The sequence below is a fragment of the Dermacentor silvarum genome, chromosome 1 (assembly GCF_013339745.2).
Source record: "Dermacentor silvarum isolate Dsil-2018 chromosome 1, BIME_Dsil_1.4, whole genome shotgun sequence".
Taxonomy (NCBI): domain Eukaryota; kingdom Metazoa; phylum Arthropoda; class Arachnida; order Ixodida; family Ixodidae; genus Dermacentor; species Dermacentor silvarum.
In genome coordinates this window covers 134557091-134571963 of record NC_051154.1, presented here as the reverse complement: position 1 = coordinate 134571963, position 14873 = coordinate 134557091, and positions in this window count along the sequence as shown.

The following is a 14873-nucleotide window of genomic DNA, read 5'->3' as shown; positions in this document are numbered from 1 at the left end:
ACTTTAATATCAATGCGCATATTTAGCTTGTAGACAACACTAATTGTGCGTAATTTCTCTCAACTTAATTCTCATTGCATTCTGAGCGTTTTTCGTGCCTTTCGGAGCATGCAGGTTATTCTGGCACCATGTTATATAATGATTAATTTCTGCCGACTCACTTCTTTTAACAGCGAAGCTGTTGAAACCAGCCTTAAGTTGTGGTTCGTATCAAGAAACTACCAAGAAATAAATGAAAATAAGCTTTATTGCCGAGGCGGGATTCGAACCCGCGTACCACGGTCCCAAAGCGAGCGTCGTAACCACTAGGCTATAAAGCCACGCTTGCATGACATAAGACACCCAGACGCGTAAAATACCTTTGGCGAGGACGGACACTGCCAGGGAACTTCGTCTGCTTGCCCGCAAGAAGTCACAAGCTTTACGGAGTTTAAGGGCCTTCAATTGCCGATTGTATGAGTTCGAACCCTTGCTACGGCTACAACTGCCATCTAGCCTTTCCCGCGGCGAAACAACCTTGCTGTGCCGCTTGTGGCTGGGAGTGGCGTTCACGAACGCTTACTCATACCGTATGGGAATGGCCGAGAGCCCGATGTGCGAAGAAACCATGGAACACCTATTGTGTACCTGTCCTCGCTACGACGTACAACGCCTCTCTCTCAGGACAACTTTAAACCGGCTGGACTCGAGACCGTTCTCTGAGTCAAAGATACTCAGACCGTGGCTATACCCGTCACTGGCACAAGAAGCGATGCGTGCATTAGTACAGTATTTGAAGTGCACCGGTTTAAGAGACCGCCTATAGTGTCCCTGTACATCGTCCCACGTGTACTCAGTACTCATTCTCTCCCTATTTTTATCTTTCTATTCCCCCTTTCCCTTACCCCTAGTGCAGTGTAGCAAAACAGAAGCTCTTCTGGTTGACCTGCCTGCCTGTCCTCTCCTTGTTCTCTCTCTCTCTCTCTCTTGCATGACATGCATTTATGCCAGCTATATGATTGCGTTCGAGCGTCGTCGTCTTCGTCCACAGCTGGCGCGTTCGTACACTCGTGCTCTGCGAGGTGAAGAGGTTTTGCGCGCTATGAGAGCGAGAGAGAGAGAGAGACGCATTCACGGAGCGGGTCTCCTGGAACGCGGTGTCGGCATTGGAATGCGGTGTCGGTGTTGCAAGCTGCGCTATGCAAATGGCGAAAAGAAATTATCATGATCATGAGTAATAAGATGAAAAGTTCGCGCGCACTTCCGGAAAATGCTGGGCTGCGGTCGCCCAGCTTCGCTGTTTCAAGCGTTGCGCGGCCTAGTGCAAGGTTAAGCGTTTTTTTTTTCTTATCGCCTATAGTCCTGGCATTGCTTATCGCTTATCACCTGTCGTCCTGCCAGCCAGTCACAAAGGGCAAAAAGAATCGAAAGTGAAAACAATTGTTACATTATACGGCCACTGAGCACAATATCGTAGAGCCGCCGCAAAGGACCGCGTCATCATTAATAAAAGATAAACGGCTAAAAATAAACAAGCGAAGATCACAAAACCGAATGTGAGCCATGTATTCTGCGAAAGATATCAATCCCATATATTTTGATGAGCCCAACCATCCTTCTCGTTTACCTAAATCATAAAAAACGTAATAGGAGCGCAACGCAAGCTAGATTTATATTCGAATAACTCTACCTATTAATAAGAGCTTTGCCGGAAGGGTTATATTATGTCTGCATGTGGACAACCGTACGTTTCAAGGCTTTTTTTTTTCTACATTGTGTCAAAAGAAAACCCCGTCCCAACAAATCCGTGCATTGCGGGAAAGAGCTTGTGTGATCCAGCCAGTAACAAGAGCGGGCTGCGTGTTCAATAGAAGGGAAGGAGGCCTCGACCATTGTGCGCTACTAACCCTACTGCGACGCTTCCATCCAGTCGCCATCGCGCTGAGGGCTATCAGGGGCGAACAGTGCAGGAGTCCTTCTTCCGGTTCTCTCTTCTGATTGGCTGACGCGACCCATAGCTTTCACTGAATTGCAAGGTGTTGGTGAGATTGAGCATAAAAGGGCAACATTTACTGTTTCTCAATTTCAGTAAAGCAAAGGTAGTTGCATGAATCCGACCATCTGTCGCAATCTGGACCCGATTGACATAGCAGGGACCGATCCATAAAAGGTTTTGTTTGTAAAAACTATTTGTAATAGACATGCCCCCCTTACTATGAATGTCTCCAACATCATGATTGGCCGGGCTCTGCTCTTACAAACAGTTATGACTTAACAACTTTTTTTTGTGAATACGGGCCCAGTTCTTTTGCTATGGTAGTTCGTAAAAACAGGAAGTGGTAGTACGTCCTACTGAACACAGCATGAGGGCCAAACAGTGCCTAAGAACGAAAAACTTTATCGCTTCCTCAGCATGGTCCTAATTTGTACGAAGACAACCCTATGATAAAACCGTTTGTGAGAGCTAGTGTGAGACTATCGTGACAGCAAAAAAAAAAAAAAAAAAAAAAAAAAAAAAGTGCCGACCGTTGATTTAGAGATTCCACGGGTGAAAAGCTTAGTGGATTCATATCATGAAACAAGGAGCGAAATCGTCAGGATCCGTACTCACAAAGCAGTTCGCACGCAAGCGCACACAGGTGCCAGTCAATCGTTTTAGAGACATAGTATTAGCGAAGGCAATCGGATAGCGACAAACAGGGGGCTTTGTGTATTCGGCCTCAGGTTTACAAATCTTTTTTTACGCAACAGTGGTTCTATAGTGAGTGAACACTGAGGCCGACCTCTAAAAACAGCCTCAGAAGAAATAAAAAAAAAAAAAAAAAACAGCTAAGCTGCTGTCTTATTACAAGCCGCACTTATACGCAAGAACATGTCTCGCGTCGAGGAGGCCGGGTTGTAAGCTTTTCCTTCGTCGGATGTGCTTGTTAGGGGTTTGGTATACTCAGCTGGCTTCCCACTATGCTCTCACAAGTCGTCGGCGTGCATCACGCGCTATTCGTGAGTACGAAGGGCTTCGCGAATCCGGGTACTGAGCTTGGTCCCTCTCTCCGTGTCAAAACCGAATGCTCACGCATTTTAAAAAACGCCAGTGGCGTATTTTCATACACGTTATGTTAATCGTACTCTGCATTCAAGCACATAAACGAAATGCGACTTACCGGCCATTATCACGATGGCGGCCGAGGTGAGTAGAAAGCAGTAAGGTGATGTCAGAAGCATGCTGTCACTGGGTGGTGAGCTCTTGCAGCGTTAAAAGCCCGGACCCAAATGGTCCATGTGAGCCGTACACAGGGTGTTCAGGATGCGCGCTTTTTGACGGATCGCACTGAAGCCAAACGGGGTCAGCCCAACCGGGACTACGGGATTGTTTGTGGACCTGCCGTCACAGCCAGGCCAATAACCTCCAAAAGGGCGTCAAATGTGCAGTCATGTAAAAAGAACCGCGAACCCGCTATGATACGCGCCACACTTTTTCGACAACCCGGCAGGTTTGCTTTACTTTGTTTTATTTCCATTTTTACCAGCCTGCCTTTAGGAATCACCTGACCAAAAACCACGGTTGTGTTTTCCCGATGGTGCAAAAAAAAATTTGTATATCACTGTTCTTATAAATGTATACCGAAGCACGAAATGAATTTTATTTCTCTAAAAATGCAATTCTTTTCAAACAACGCAGTATTATGACCATGGCATATCCTCACGGCCACCATAAGGAATAATATAATCTGTTTGGGTTAAGCATACGTGACAATCCATGTTTTCTAACGCACAAAAACAAGGGCTCTATTCAAATTTTGTCTATTGTTTGACACAATAGCGGCCATTCACTATACTGACAACAAAAATAGTGACGCTTGGGTGCGCTCAAGAATCTCATGCAGAAATAAAATGCTGCATCTGGCAGACATAAACGGACATTAAAGTCGTAAGCGTTCTTCCGAAACACTATTTCCATAGCCTTGACCAGAAAAAGTCAAATATTAGTGGAGAAACATTAAGGTCTAACTCCCCTTTCATTTTATCATTCGAGCCACAGCTTCGCCATGATGTCATCAATTTCAATCGACATACACGTATGCCGGAAGTTTATACAGGCAGCGAATTTCTCGGAGTTGTACGGTTCAAACTTCGCTTGCACTTGAACGCCGCCGGCCCGATCTTCCTTTATCGATAAACAGTTATCCAGCACTGACCTGGAAAGAAGTTTTCCACTGTGAAATAATTTTTGGCTTACCATGCATGCTTTAGAACACAGTGGACGTAACAAATTGGATGTTCCACAAGTGAATCTTACCGACGTAATTCAAAGTTTTTATTTAACGTCCTTTTAAGCCGATCGAGCTTTGAAACCCTTTGCTGTGAGCGAAATAAACTGTTCCAGTAAGAAGCCCTCGACTGTGCTTGTCACCTTTTTTTAACGAGATTAACGTGTGTTTTTTACAGGCAGTGCCTCCTCATAAAGCCTCTATGGGCACGTCTTGCATGTTTGACTTAGGTCTGACGGCCACTATACATGGGAAACAAATCCGACTTTCTGCTATGAAGCAAATCACTTAAGGGGCATGCTTGACCATTGGTGGCCATAATAAATTCTCTAAAATATAGCGAATAAGAGGACATTTGACACACTGCAACTACCTTACATACAATCTGAAAAGCAACAGCTCATGCGGAGCGTGTGAACACAATAGTAGAAAGAGCTATGAAATCAGGCTGCAGGACCATAAACGCATCTAAATTTGCATAAAAGGTAAGATATCGACTTCTCGAGAGCTTCTCGGGTGTCGACGGCTAATCGTCACCGTTGACTGGCTTAGGATGGTGCGTACACCTACAAGTTTCCAAAATCCACAACGACGTGTTTATGAACGATTCCCTTCATGCCTATGGAACTTTACAAAGCCATAAGCTCCTGGCGTAGCCGCTGTGCTTAGGGACCCTGATGGCCATCACCAATAATGTAATTCCTAACCTGCCTGTGGAGGTAAGAAAATAAATGTTCTCTCTGTCTTGATGTCACAAATATAACATCAAATTTGTGACATTTGTTAGGCACAAACTCCCTCAAAACAAGGCATACTAAATAGCGCGCAATGAACTTTGTCTCTAGTAAAAAAAATAAATAAATAAAGACTGGTTGCGTTCTTGTTGCACCACACAGCACTGGCAGACATGCCAGCGCGAACACCCTCTGCATGTGCGCCTTGATTTTTTTTAAAGTTCCGATTCGTCCTCTCAGATGAATGATAGCATAGCGAGCCACTACACCTAGTAGAATATCGTTTTTAATAATCCGATATGAATTCTCAGCGCAATTCTTATGACCCATAAATGTCAAACTAGAGCAAAATATCTGAACACCGCCGTTGAACATAGCTTCTTCATTGAACGGTCACGTGCTTCACTCGCTTAATAATTCGACGTTGAACACATGCCTAAGAAAATTGAGTTCATGCTTCGTAGATGGCACTATCGTTGTCGAGGATTAATATAAGCCCACTTAAACAGCTGTTTGAGTCGTAAATCCTGAAGTACACTGAATCTTTGCTGTCGGAAAGTAACAACAGTGGCTGTTAGCTGCCGGCAGCAAAGTTGGAATGTAAGTAGAGAGCCTCATAGTATCGCAGTAAATAATCTCTTGCACCGAGCTTCAACATATATAGCAGCAAGTGTTCGGTCTAACGTGCTATACTCTGTCATCCATAATAATTCCATAAGCTCTTTGGCACAGGCTGTATTTGCTACAGTTTCTGCGACCATGCATGTATTATGCTCTGTTCATATGTTTCGAAGCTTGCACATAAGACGCCCGGCGCTGCAGTCTTTACTTGCATGCTTCGACTGTGTGCGAAAAGGGTGACAACGTGGTAACGTTTTCCAACCTTTATTTAAGGCCACCCTTCTAGTTTTTTCGACTGCACTTGTCCGGTATCGATAGAGCCGAATTGATAGAGTCAATTCAACCATGTCTTGGAGTTCTTTATCTGCCGCCCTCTCGCAAGAACTATGGCAGCGGGGCCCTGCCGCTACGATCGGCAAGAGAACAGCATGATGCTTAGGTGTATCTCTAAGAACGAGGGATTATTTCGTGATGCTTTTAGTGATTAAGGAAAAAGAGGGGGGTGGTTAAAAGCTTTGAGCTGTCAGTAAGTTTCTAACCTTTAGTGTCATTCACAGCGGGCGCCCGTCTCTCTGATGAGAGCACCTTTGCGAAAACACTTTAAAAAATCAATGGAATATCTGGCGCAGATCTCCCAAAACTCCTCGATGTGCGCGCAGGCTACGGGACCCTTGTCTATTTGGCGGGGACCACGGCCAGTCCTCGGAGCACGAGAATTATGATCGGTGGCGTTGGAGGTGGCGGTGGTGGCCTCGTCGGAGGAGGCGGTGGTGGAGGTGGAGGTGGAGGAGGTGGAGGCGGTGGAGGCGGTGGTGGTGGAGGTGGTCGAGTAGGCACGCACAAATGCCGCACTAAAACGGGTCTCAGCGTGCCGAACACGCTTAGCTGGTAGGCGACACTCGTTCCACACGTGACCAGTCCAGGAGCCACCGCCACTGCCGGCGTCAGGTACGGGAAGAGCAGACGCCCTGTAGAGTCGGCAGGGCTGCGTGCCCGGCGGCTATTTTTGCGTGCGGCGTTGTTTTCATACCAGGGATCATGCGGTGACAAGGCGGGAAGGTCACCTTTCGGCTGCCTGATGCGCAGCGTCAGGCTATGCTCACTATTCCGGCTTGGGTAGCTTTGCAAGTCCGGCACCTCCGCCACTCCAGACAAGTCACTGCGGGAGGCGAACTGCATATCTGTGTCATTCAATGATAGAGCGCATATCAGCGGAGGTTGAACGCTATAGCAGGTGTCAGGCTGATCAGAGGGCTGGGCAGTGTCATTTAATAACAAGGAAACTTTGAGAGAAATTCATGAATTTTTGTGAACTTCTGAATGGAAACTGTAGCTACATGTGAACGTTTCGTTTTGCATATAGAAGAGAACGTCAAGTTGCGCTAGTTATATTTTGTTCGTGATTAACATACAGAGTGCGGAACAAGACGGGGACAAGATAGAGGACACGCTCGTCCAGTCGTCTATGTTGCTCCCATCTTCTCTGCCGTTTTAAAGCGAAACTTTCTTTGCGAACCCTCCCGGCTTTTCCTGACCCTCGCTGATGGCTGGCTGGGTGCGGCTCCTGTCTTGCCGAATAGCTTGTACGCAGGACAATTTTTGCTATCCTTATAGGTGTCCAGGCTGCTGGCCTTGTTCTCTACGGAATTACTCAATAATAAAACATACTACCTTAATATCTGCATTGCGACAAATATACATTATCGAGAGCACAATTCCTTTAAGAAAGCAAACTTTCTAGCCTATTTTTGTCTATTTGCCTTACCATTACGGGCACACAGGAGGAGGAGGTGCACCGTAATACATCACACGTAATATATATATATATATATATATATATATATATATATATATATATGTGTGTGTGTGTGTGTGTGTGTGTGTGTGTGTGTGTGTGTGTGTGTGTGTGTGTGTGTGTGTGTGTGTGTGTGTGTGTGTGTGTGTGTGTGTGTGTGTGTGTGTGTGTGTGTGTGTGTGTGTGTGTGTGACCATGTGTGAGGTACATAGCTATAACACACACAGTCTATAACCACAAATGTGCAGGCCACACTCAGCACGTATGCTTCTATTATCCCATCTCGAATTACTTCTTTGAGTTGATAGCCACGTGTTGATGGTGTTGGTGAGTTTCATACTATGACACATTCGCGCTCTTTGGCCAGAACTCACCATTCGCCATAAAAATAATAATCACTCAAATCAATACTATGACATATATCCACAACGGGACATTGGCCAACAGGCATTTAAAATAAATAAGAAGAGATGAAAAAATGGGAGGCAATACAAGAGTTTTCACATTGCGTAGCATGGGTGCGCTAGACTGCATGCGCGCGCGTACTTACTGTACGCCAAAGACGCAGAAATGAAATGGGCAAATTTATAGCTTTTTATTAACCGCTGCACGAAACGTTCGCTTCACATAAAGTACGGAATGTCTGTGGGATCTGCCCCATATTTTTCTTTCTCCTGATAAAGCATAAAAATTTGCGCATCATAAATTTAAACAGGTTTAAATTTCTGCTCCTCACACCCCCCCCCCCCCCCCCCCCTTGTTACCGCATTAAGCATACTGAAAGTTTAACCACAGTTGTGCATGTGTCATAGTCACTATTTCTGAGCTAACAAAGCAACAAAAAAGGAATTGCCATTCACTTACATTTGCGTCTGTTATATTCCAACATTACGGTTCAAGATAAACAATGTACCACATTTGTGAGGATTAAAGCGGGAAGCGTTACCGCTCAAGTGACGTCTTTTGGGACATTTAAGATACTAGGTGAAACTTTAAGATACACAAAAATGACACGATTATTTGTACCAATACAGTAAACATTGATGGAAGGCTTCGCGCTTTATTCCTACTAAGCGGATCACCACTGCACAAAAGCATGTATCGGCGTTTTATTATACATTATTTATATCTGTAGAGCCCTGTATGCAGCCCTAATTGACAATGTAACAGCGGTAGAGCGTTACAGCCTTGTTTCTGTAATGTCGACGCAATGATGGGCTAATAAATTTAAGTCGTGGACAGCGGAAGTCGTTATGGTGCACTTACCCGTTGAAAAACATGGAGAAAGAATGAGTCCTAGAAGCCATAGTGTCCAAAGTGCTGCCATTTCGCACCAAAGTGGAATGCTTAGGCATTCAGGATTGCAGGTATGTCAGGAGCATCTTCGAAAGATGACTGTGGTCGAAGCAAGCCGTTTTCAAGATCAAGGCCCGTCTGAGAAGCATTTGCGCGAACTGAGCTATAAGCTTCTTTCTAAACCGAGAGGGGCGAAACGTGTGACATTGAAAACACCTACTAACTTTCTAGGCACGCATGCAAGGAAAGAAAGGGGGGAAATGGAACACAGGAAGGAATAAAATAAAAACTTGCGTTGTTCAGTGAACGCGCAAGAATGCAGCAGTTTCTTTTCATGTCATGCTACAAAAGCAGTCTCAGTTGCCGTTCCGGCAGGTGCAGTGTGAGCTAGAACCGCATTTACTTGACTGCGAACAAAGCACCACCGGACACTAGAGAACGCTAAACAATTCTGAGCTTGAAAGCGTAAATGCCCATGAAAGAGTGGCTTTTGAAGTCACGTACGTGCCATTGCGATGCGATGAAAGCTGAACAAATCTGAAACAAATCAATGATGGTACAACTGCTGCCAACACAAATGAAAAAAAAAGAAAAACATGGGGTAGGGGGAGCTCTGACAAGAGAAGCGACTACAACACGAAAGTTGGACGAATGACAGCAAAAATAACATTCTCTCACTGCTGAGTTGCGGTTGCATCCTCGAATAAATACATTCAAGGTAAATTGACCATAAAGCATGTTGAGCAGAACTGAAGCACCAATTTCGAAAAAACAAATTTGTAACACCTGACACAAAATATAATTATATGCAAAAAAACGTTATGCGCGCGTGTCGAATATGATGAGGATGAAACAGAGACAGAAAAAACATGGAAAGGCAGCGAGCTTGACTAGAGGCGAAAATGTGGTTTGCTACCCTACACTGAGGAACAGGGGAGGAGTAGGTAGAAAGATAACAAAGTAGACAGAAAGAAACAGCGAGCAGAGACACACGATCACAGACGATCACTATAACCGCAGCCAATCACAAGCGGCTGTAGCCTACATTTTGTTCGTAGTGAGGAGTATGAAAGATATTGGCACAATATGAGGGGCGGGCGAGGAGGTCGTCACAGCTAAGCGTTCCAAATTAATACGAAGTGTTACGGAAAAAAACTATTAATGATTTATGAGGTCTAAAGTCCTAAAGCTGCATCGGGGCCCTAACAAAAATGTTGACAAGGGCTCAGGATAAAATGTGATAACTTAGGTTACCTTAACCTGCACAAGAATATTCTTCTTCTTTCTGGGGTTTTACGTGCCAAAACCTGTTCTGATTATGAGGCACGCTGTAGTGGAGTACTCCGGATTAATTTTGACCACCGGAGGTTCTTTAACGTGCACTACAACGCAAGAAAACGGGCGTTTTTGCATGCCGCCTCCATCGAAATGCGGCCGCCGCGGCCGGGATTCGATCCCGCGATCTCGTGCTCAGCAGCCCAACGCCTTCGCTGACTAAGCCACCGCGGCGGGTTGCACAAGCATATTAGCACACAAGCATTTATCCACGGTCCCCTATCGGAACCCGGCCTTCGCGGGCGGGAATCAAGCCCGTGACCTCGTGCTCATATTAGCAGAAAAAAAAATCGCAGAGGTACTTACATTCCCAGCCACTGTCACATGCTGGACCGATGTGTAATAGCAAGCCACACCACAAAGAAATTAGCTTGTAACAGTTGTTGAAAACTAACATGCAATGAAAAGCACCAACTACTGTCAAAGAATAAGGAAGAGTGGCTTGACATTGTGCTGCATGCAGTAATCTTCTATGTGAAGTATATAATCTAGCAAAGTTGCCCACTGTTGGTAGTTTTTACAACACTTGTAGATTTCTTTTAGTTAGTTATGGGTTAGAAATGTTGGTAACAAGCACAGTATGTCGCCCGCTTCTTCCCACTGTTAAATTGCTACGCGTAAATGAATTATTATGATAGATGAAGTGAAACATTTCAACTATTTAGCAGTTGGACACCAAACGCGGCGCAGTTACTTACCATTGGGAAAAGGCAGAACAAAAGTAAGTCACATTTCTCATAGCCTGATGTAATGACGTAGTGTTCACAAGCATTCCACAACCTGTAACCTAACGAATGTCGTCAACAACATTCTGTTGCACAAAGTTGTTAAGAGTGGAAGAAAAATGATAAGCATGCGAACAAACAATTTATTGTGAAGCTCATAAGTATAGTGACCCGATGGTAGCGGAACAAGACAGACCTCACAAGGATGATACATAGGTATATTGCTTAGCAGTATTCATGCTTAGCTGTAGGCGTATTCAGCTCGAAACCCTCAGCATTATTGCGGCTGCGATGCGACGAGTGGTGAGTAGAGATTGGTGACTTGGATAAACAAGACCGCTAAAAGGAAGAAAGATAACACCAAATCTTCTAGCGTGATTATGCCCACTCTCATTTCTTAAATGAATAACAGCCGTATTGCACGAAAAAATTGTCACTACAACGTTATACGTCACAGCAAAGCCGCTCCAGCGTCTAGCCTAACACCTCTAGTTTCATCATCCTCCGTATCCCTACTTGAGTGTATCATTGAGTGCTGATTGGTTTCATAAAAAAAATCATGTGGTAACTCTAAAATACCATATTTTGTCAGAAAAGAACACGCGATCGCAGCTTTCAATATTTTCTCAGCTTCGGCAGTTAGCAGCATTGGCTGTGCCACAGCCGTAGGTAGGCACAAAGCCAGCGTCTATGCCATCGTCAGCGGTCGGATTGTTCGAACCTGCTACTCCCGAGCCATCGCCAAGCGCAAAGCCAACGCCACCACCCGTGTTCGAGACAAATGTAGGCACTTGCACATGTACAATTTGGGGGTGCACGTGCACAATGACAGGTACATTGATCACAGGGGTTGGCGGGGTCGCCGGAGGTCTCCATGACGCAGGATAGGCAGCGTAGTATACCCACGGGTACGGGATCGTATAAACCCTGCGAAATCCCACGGCTACGGGGTAGTAGGGCACTCCAGCAACTGCGACAAGACTCTGGGATTTCTGCGAGTGGCGAGTCGCTCCTCCTAAGCCGTCCTGTGCGCGACGTGCCACCGATAAATTCAAATTTGGTGATGATAACGGCGTCCGCACAATTGTTTCTAGTTTAGTCTGCTCGGAGGCCGCAACATGCGGGTTGCTTGAGGACTTGGGGACGATCTTCTGGCTCTTTCGGGTGGATCCTCTATTTGACCCTCCACTGCCATCGTAATAAACCCCATTGTTGTTACCAGTTGCACGGCCACCTGAACCTTGGCGGGCCGGAAGATGCATCGTACTGGTATCTTGAAAAAGAAAATATGGGATATATAAATGTGCGAACAGAAAAAGCTGACAAATACGTTTTTTTTTCAATAACTAGTGGTGAAACCCTGAAATTCGTGTTATTTCAGTGTTCTGGGAAAATAACAAAGTAGAGAACATGCGTTGATTCAGCTTAGTAATCCGTCTAACTACATTTTAATTTTACGTTCAGTTTGTGGTACGTATGATCGACACTGCAACGAAAACTATTTAAAAATCATCATTATAATCACGAGCAGCAGCAGCAGCCTATAGCTAAGTCCAATGCACGACTAGGCTTTTCCAAGAGATCTGCAAGTTCCTCTGTCCTTGCTTAAGCGAAATGTCTCCCGCGCTGACCCTTATAAGCAATCATGACAAAAGCTTGGTTGCCGAAGACTTATCTGCATTTCTCCTCAAAGTCAACAAATGTAGAGGTCCGTGCATCATATTGCTTCTGGTGAGCGAGGTGATTTACCCGCAGAAAACGTCAGGGAATTCACGAAGACAACGACGAGATGGTTGATGATCAGCGCCAAATATGTGCGACAGTGTGCATGACTCATGATGTCAATTTACCACAAAAATGTCAGAAATAAAGCGAAATAAGACCGTTAAGCGCAGTGAGCAACGCAAGACACCACGCAGAAATGAAACCTAGCGTCGCAGGCAGAAAAAACATCGAGCGGCTACCGTAGTAGCACGTGATCAGGCAAATACATTTGGATGAATCAGGCTTCAAACGCTCTGAACAAACACTACGAATGACAGATTTGCCTTCCGAAGCACGCAGAGTAATACCGAAAAGCAGGGCTCAGCTGAGCATTCAGAGAGTTTCCTGTCGCGAAAAAAAAAAAAAAAAAAAAACCCTTCTGACCGATTATACCGGCATCATCCTGGAAAATTTCTGAGCATCTAGATCCTCGGGTTTCTGAGTTCGGGTATTCGCTGTATGCAAGTTAGCCTGTATCTGATGGGCAAACTGATTGTTTCCCAGGGAAAAATAAATAAATTAGCTATTCACAAAATTAAAGGATGATCCAGCTGCCTGGAATAGTATCGTCAGCCCATTTACACACACCTATTGCACAATTCAAGGGAAAGTTGGCATTCACCTGAAAGTAGCACGAAACTACAAAATAGTACCATACGGATTTTCTCAGACAGAAATCCTCGCAGTTTGAAAAAAAAAATGATTCCTTCTCGGGGGATTGAGCCCCTCACCACCGCAAAAGTACTCCAAAGGCCACCTGAAAAGGTTGCCATTGGAGGTTTGTGCTACTTTCAGACAAACGCCAACGTTCCCTTCCTAGACACTTCACACACTTTGCAAATTTCTAATGGAATGATTTATCTATAATAATAACAATAATGTATATTTTCTATCAGCACATGTTGGAGGGGGCGAGAACAAAAAGGGACCATTCGGTTGACTAGGTTCGTGCCCCCTGTACAAAAGAACAGATAAACAACAGTAATAAATGCACTGTTTTAATAATGACGCCACATCTCCCAGAAGGCATCACGAACAAAAAATGCAGTATAAGTGTAAGAAGAAAAAAGATGTCTATTTAGCTCCGTTTTGAAACACTTTAATAACGTGTAAACAATAACTTAATATAGTTATGATTTCAAAGTTAATATATGGGTGGTGAGCCGTGTGTCCATTCGGCAGATCAAGCACCTTGCGGAGCACTCTCTCCTAAACAATTTGAAGACTTATAGGTATAAGCTATTACGCAAGAAGGAACGAAATATTACTCAAACATTGTACTGTACTCTTTCTTTTGGTATTAAATCGTTAGTCCACATTAACACTACAAGTAAAACCGATATTTTCATTTGAGGAACGGTTCATTTGCATGCGCGCTTGGATGGTTGCCTAATTTATAGTGGATATTTTTTACATCACTGTTGCACCCGAAACACTCAATTTTTGCATATCGCGGTGAAACTGTAATGCTTTGTGAGCTCGCCTTTACTAAGTTTCCATTAACAAAATTTATATTCGGGATTTTGAGAATTTCTCCCAAAAAAGAAGCATGCAACCCGTTGCATTCCAACCTGTACTTGTCGGCAGTTTAGACAATTAGGTAACGAGTTGACTAACCTTTTAATAATTGCATGGTAGGCCACTGATGTCAATGACGTTCAGTGCTCGCCACATTTGCCATGTATCGTCTTGAGCTACTTATCTAGCACTTCCGGGACAATTTTTTTTTCTTTTTATTAATCATTACACGTGTTTGCGTTTGACATATTCGTGGAATGCTTTTTTTTGCTTATTGGTATTGTACAAGTATTTTTTGTATCTGTAGTCAAGTTTCTGTTATTTGTGTCTGTATTTACGTCTTACCTTTGTCCCTCCCCTCTGCAATGTACAACTCTATCTTGAGGGTACAGTAAATAAAAAAGTTGTCGCAGTTTCACCTGAAAGGCGAAGCATCAATTGCGATAGCAAATTTGAAGAGAGCTATAGGGAGTAATGATATTAGCTTTATCAGCTGTATAAACTTGGACATGCAGCAGCACCGGCAACACGCAGAACTGTTGTCGACGCCGTCGGCGTTTTGCCCGCGTTCGCTCAAAATGCGTGCGGCGTTGGTGACTGTCGGCGGGGCTTCTGATATAAATAGGCACTTGGTGCCGCAGCTAAACGTCGCCTCCCTTCCCTCCCCCTCCCCCACGGCCTTTCGCGCGTCGGAAGAAGGCACGTTTGCTCTACATATATGGTGATTGTAGAGGAGGAAAGATACACCTACTTCTGCAGCCCTTAAGGAAGCACAGCGCAGAACGCGCGTTTGTTCTCCGCCGTGCGTTCACTCCCCGTGAAAGCGCGCGTCCCTCGC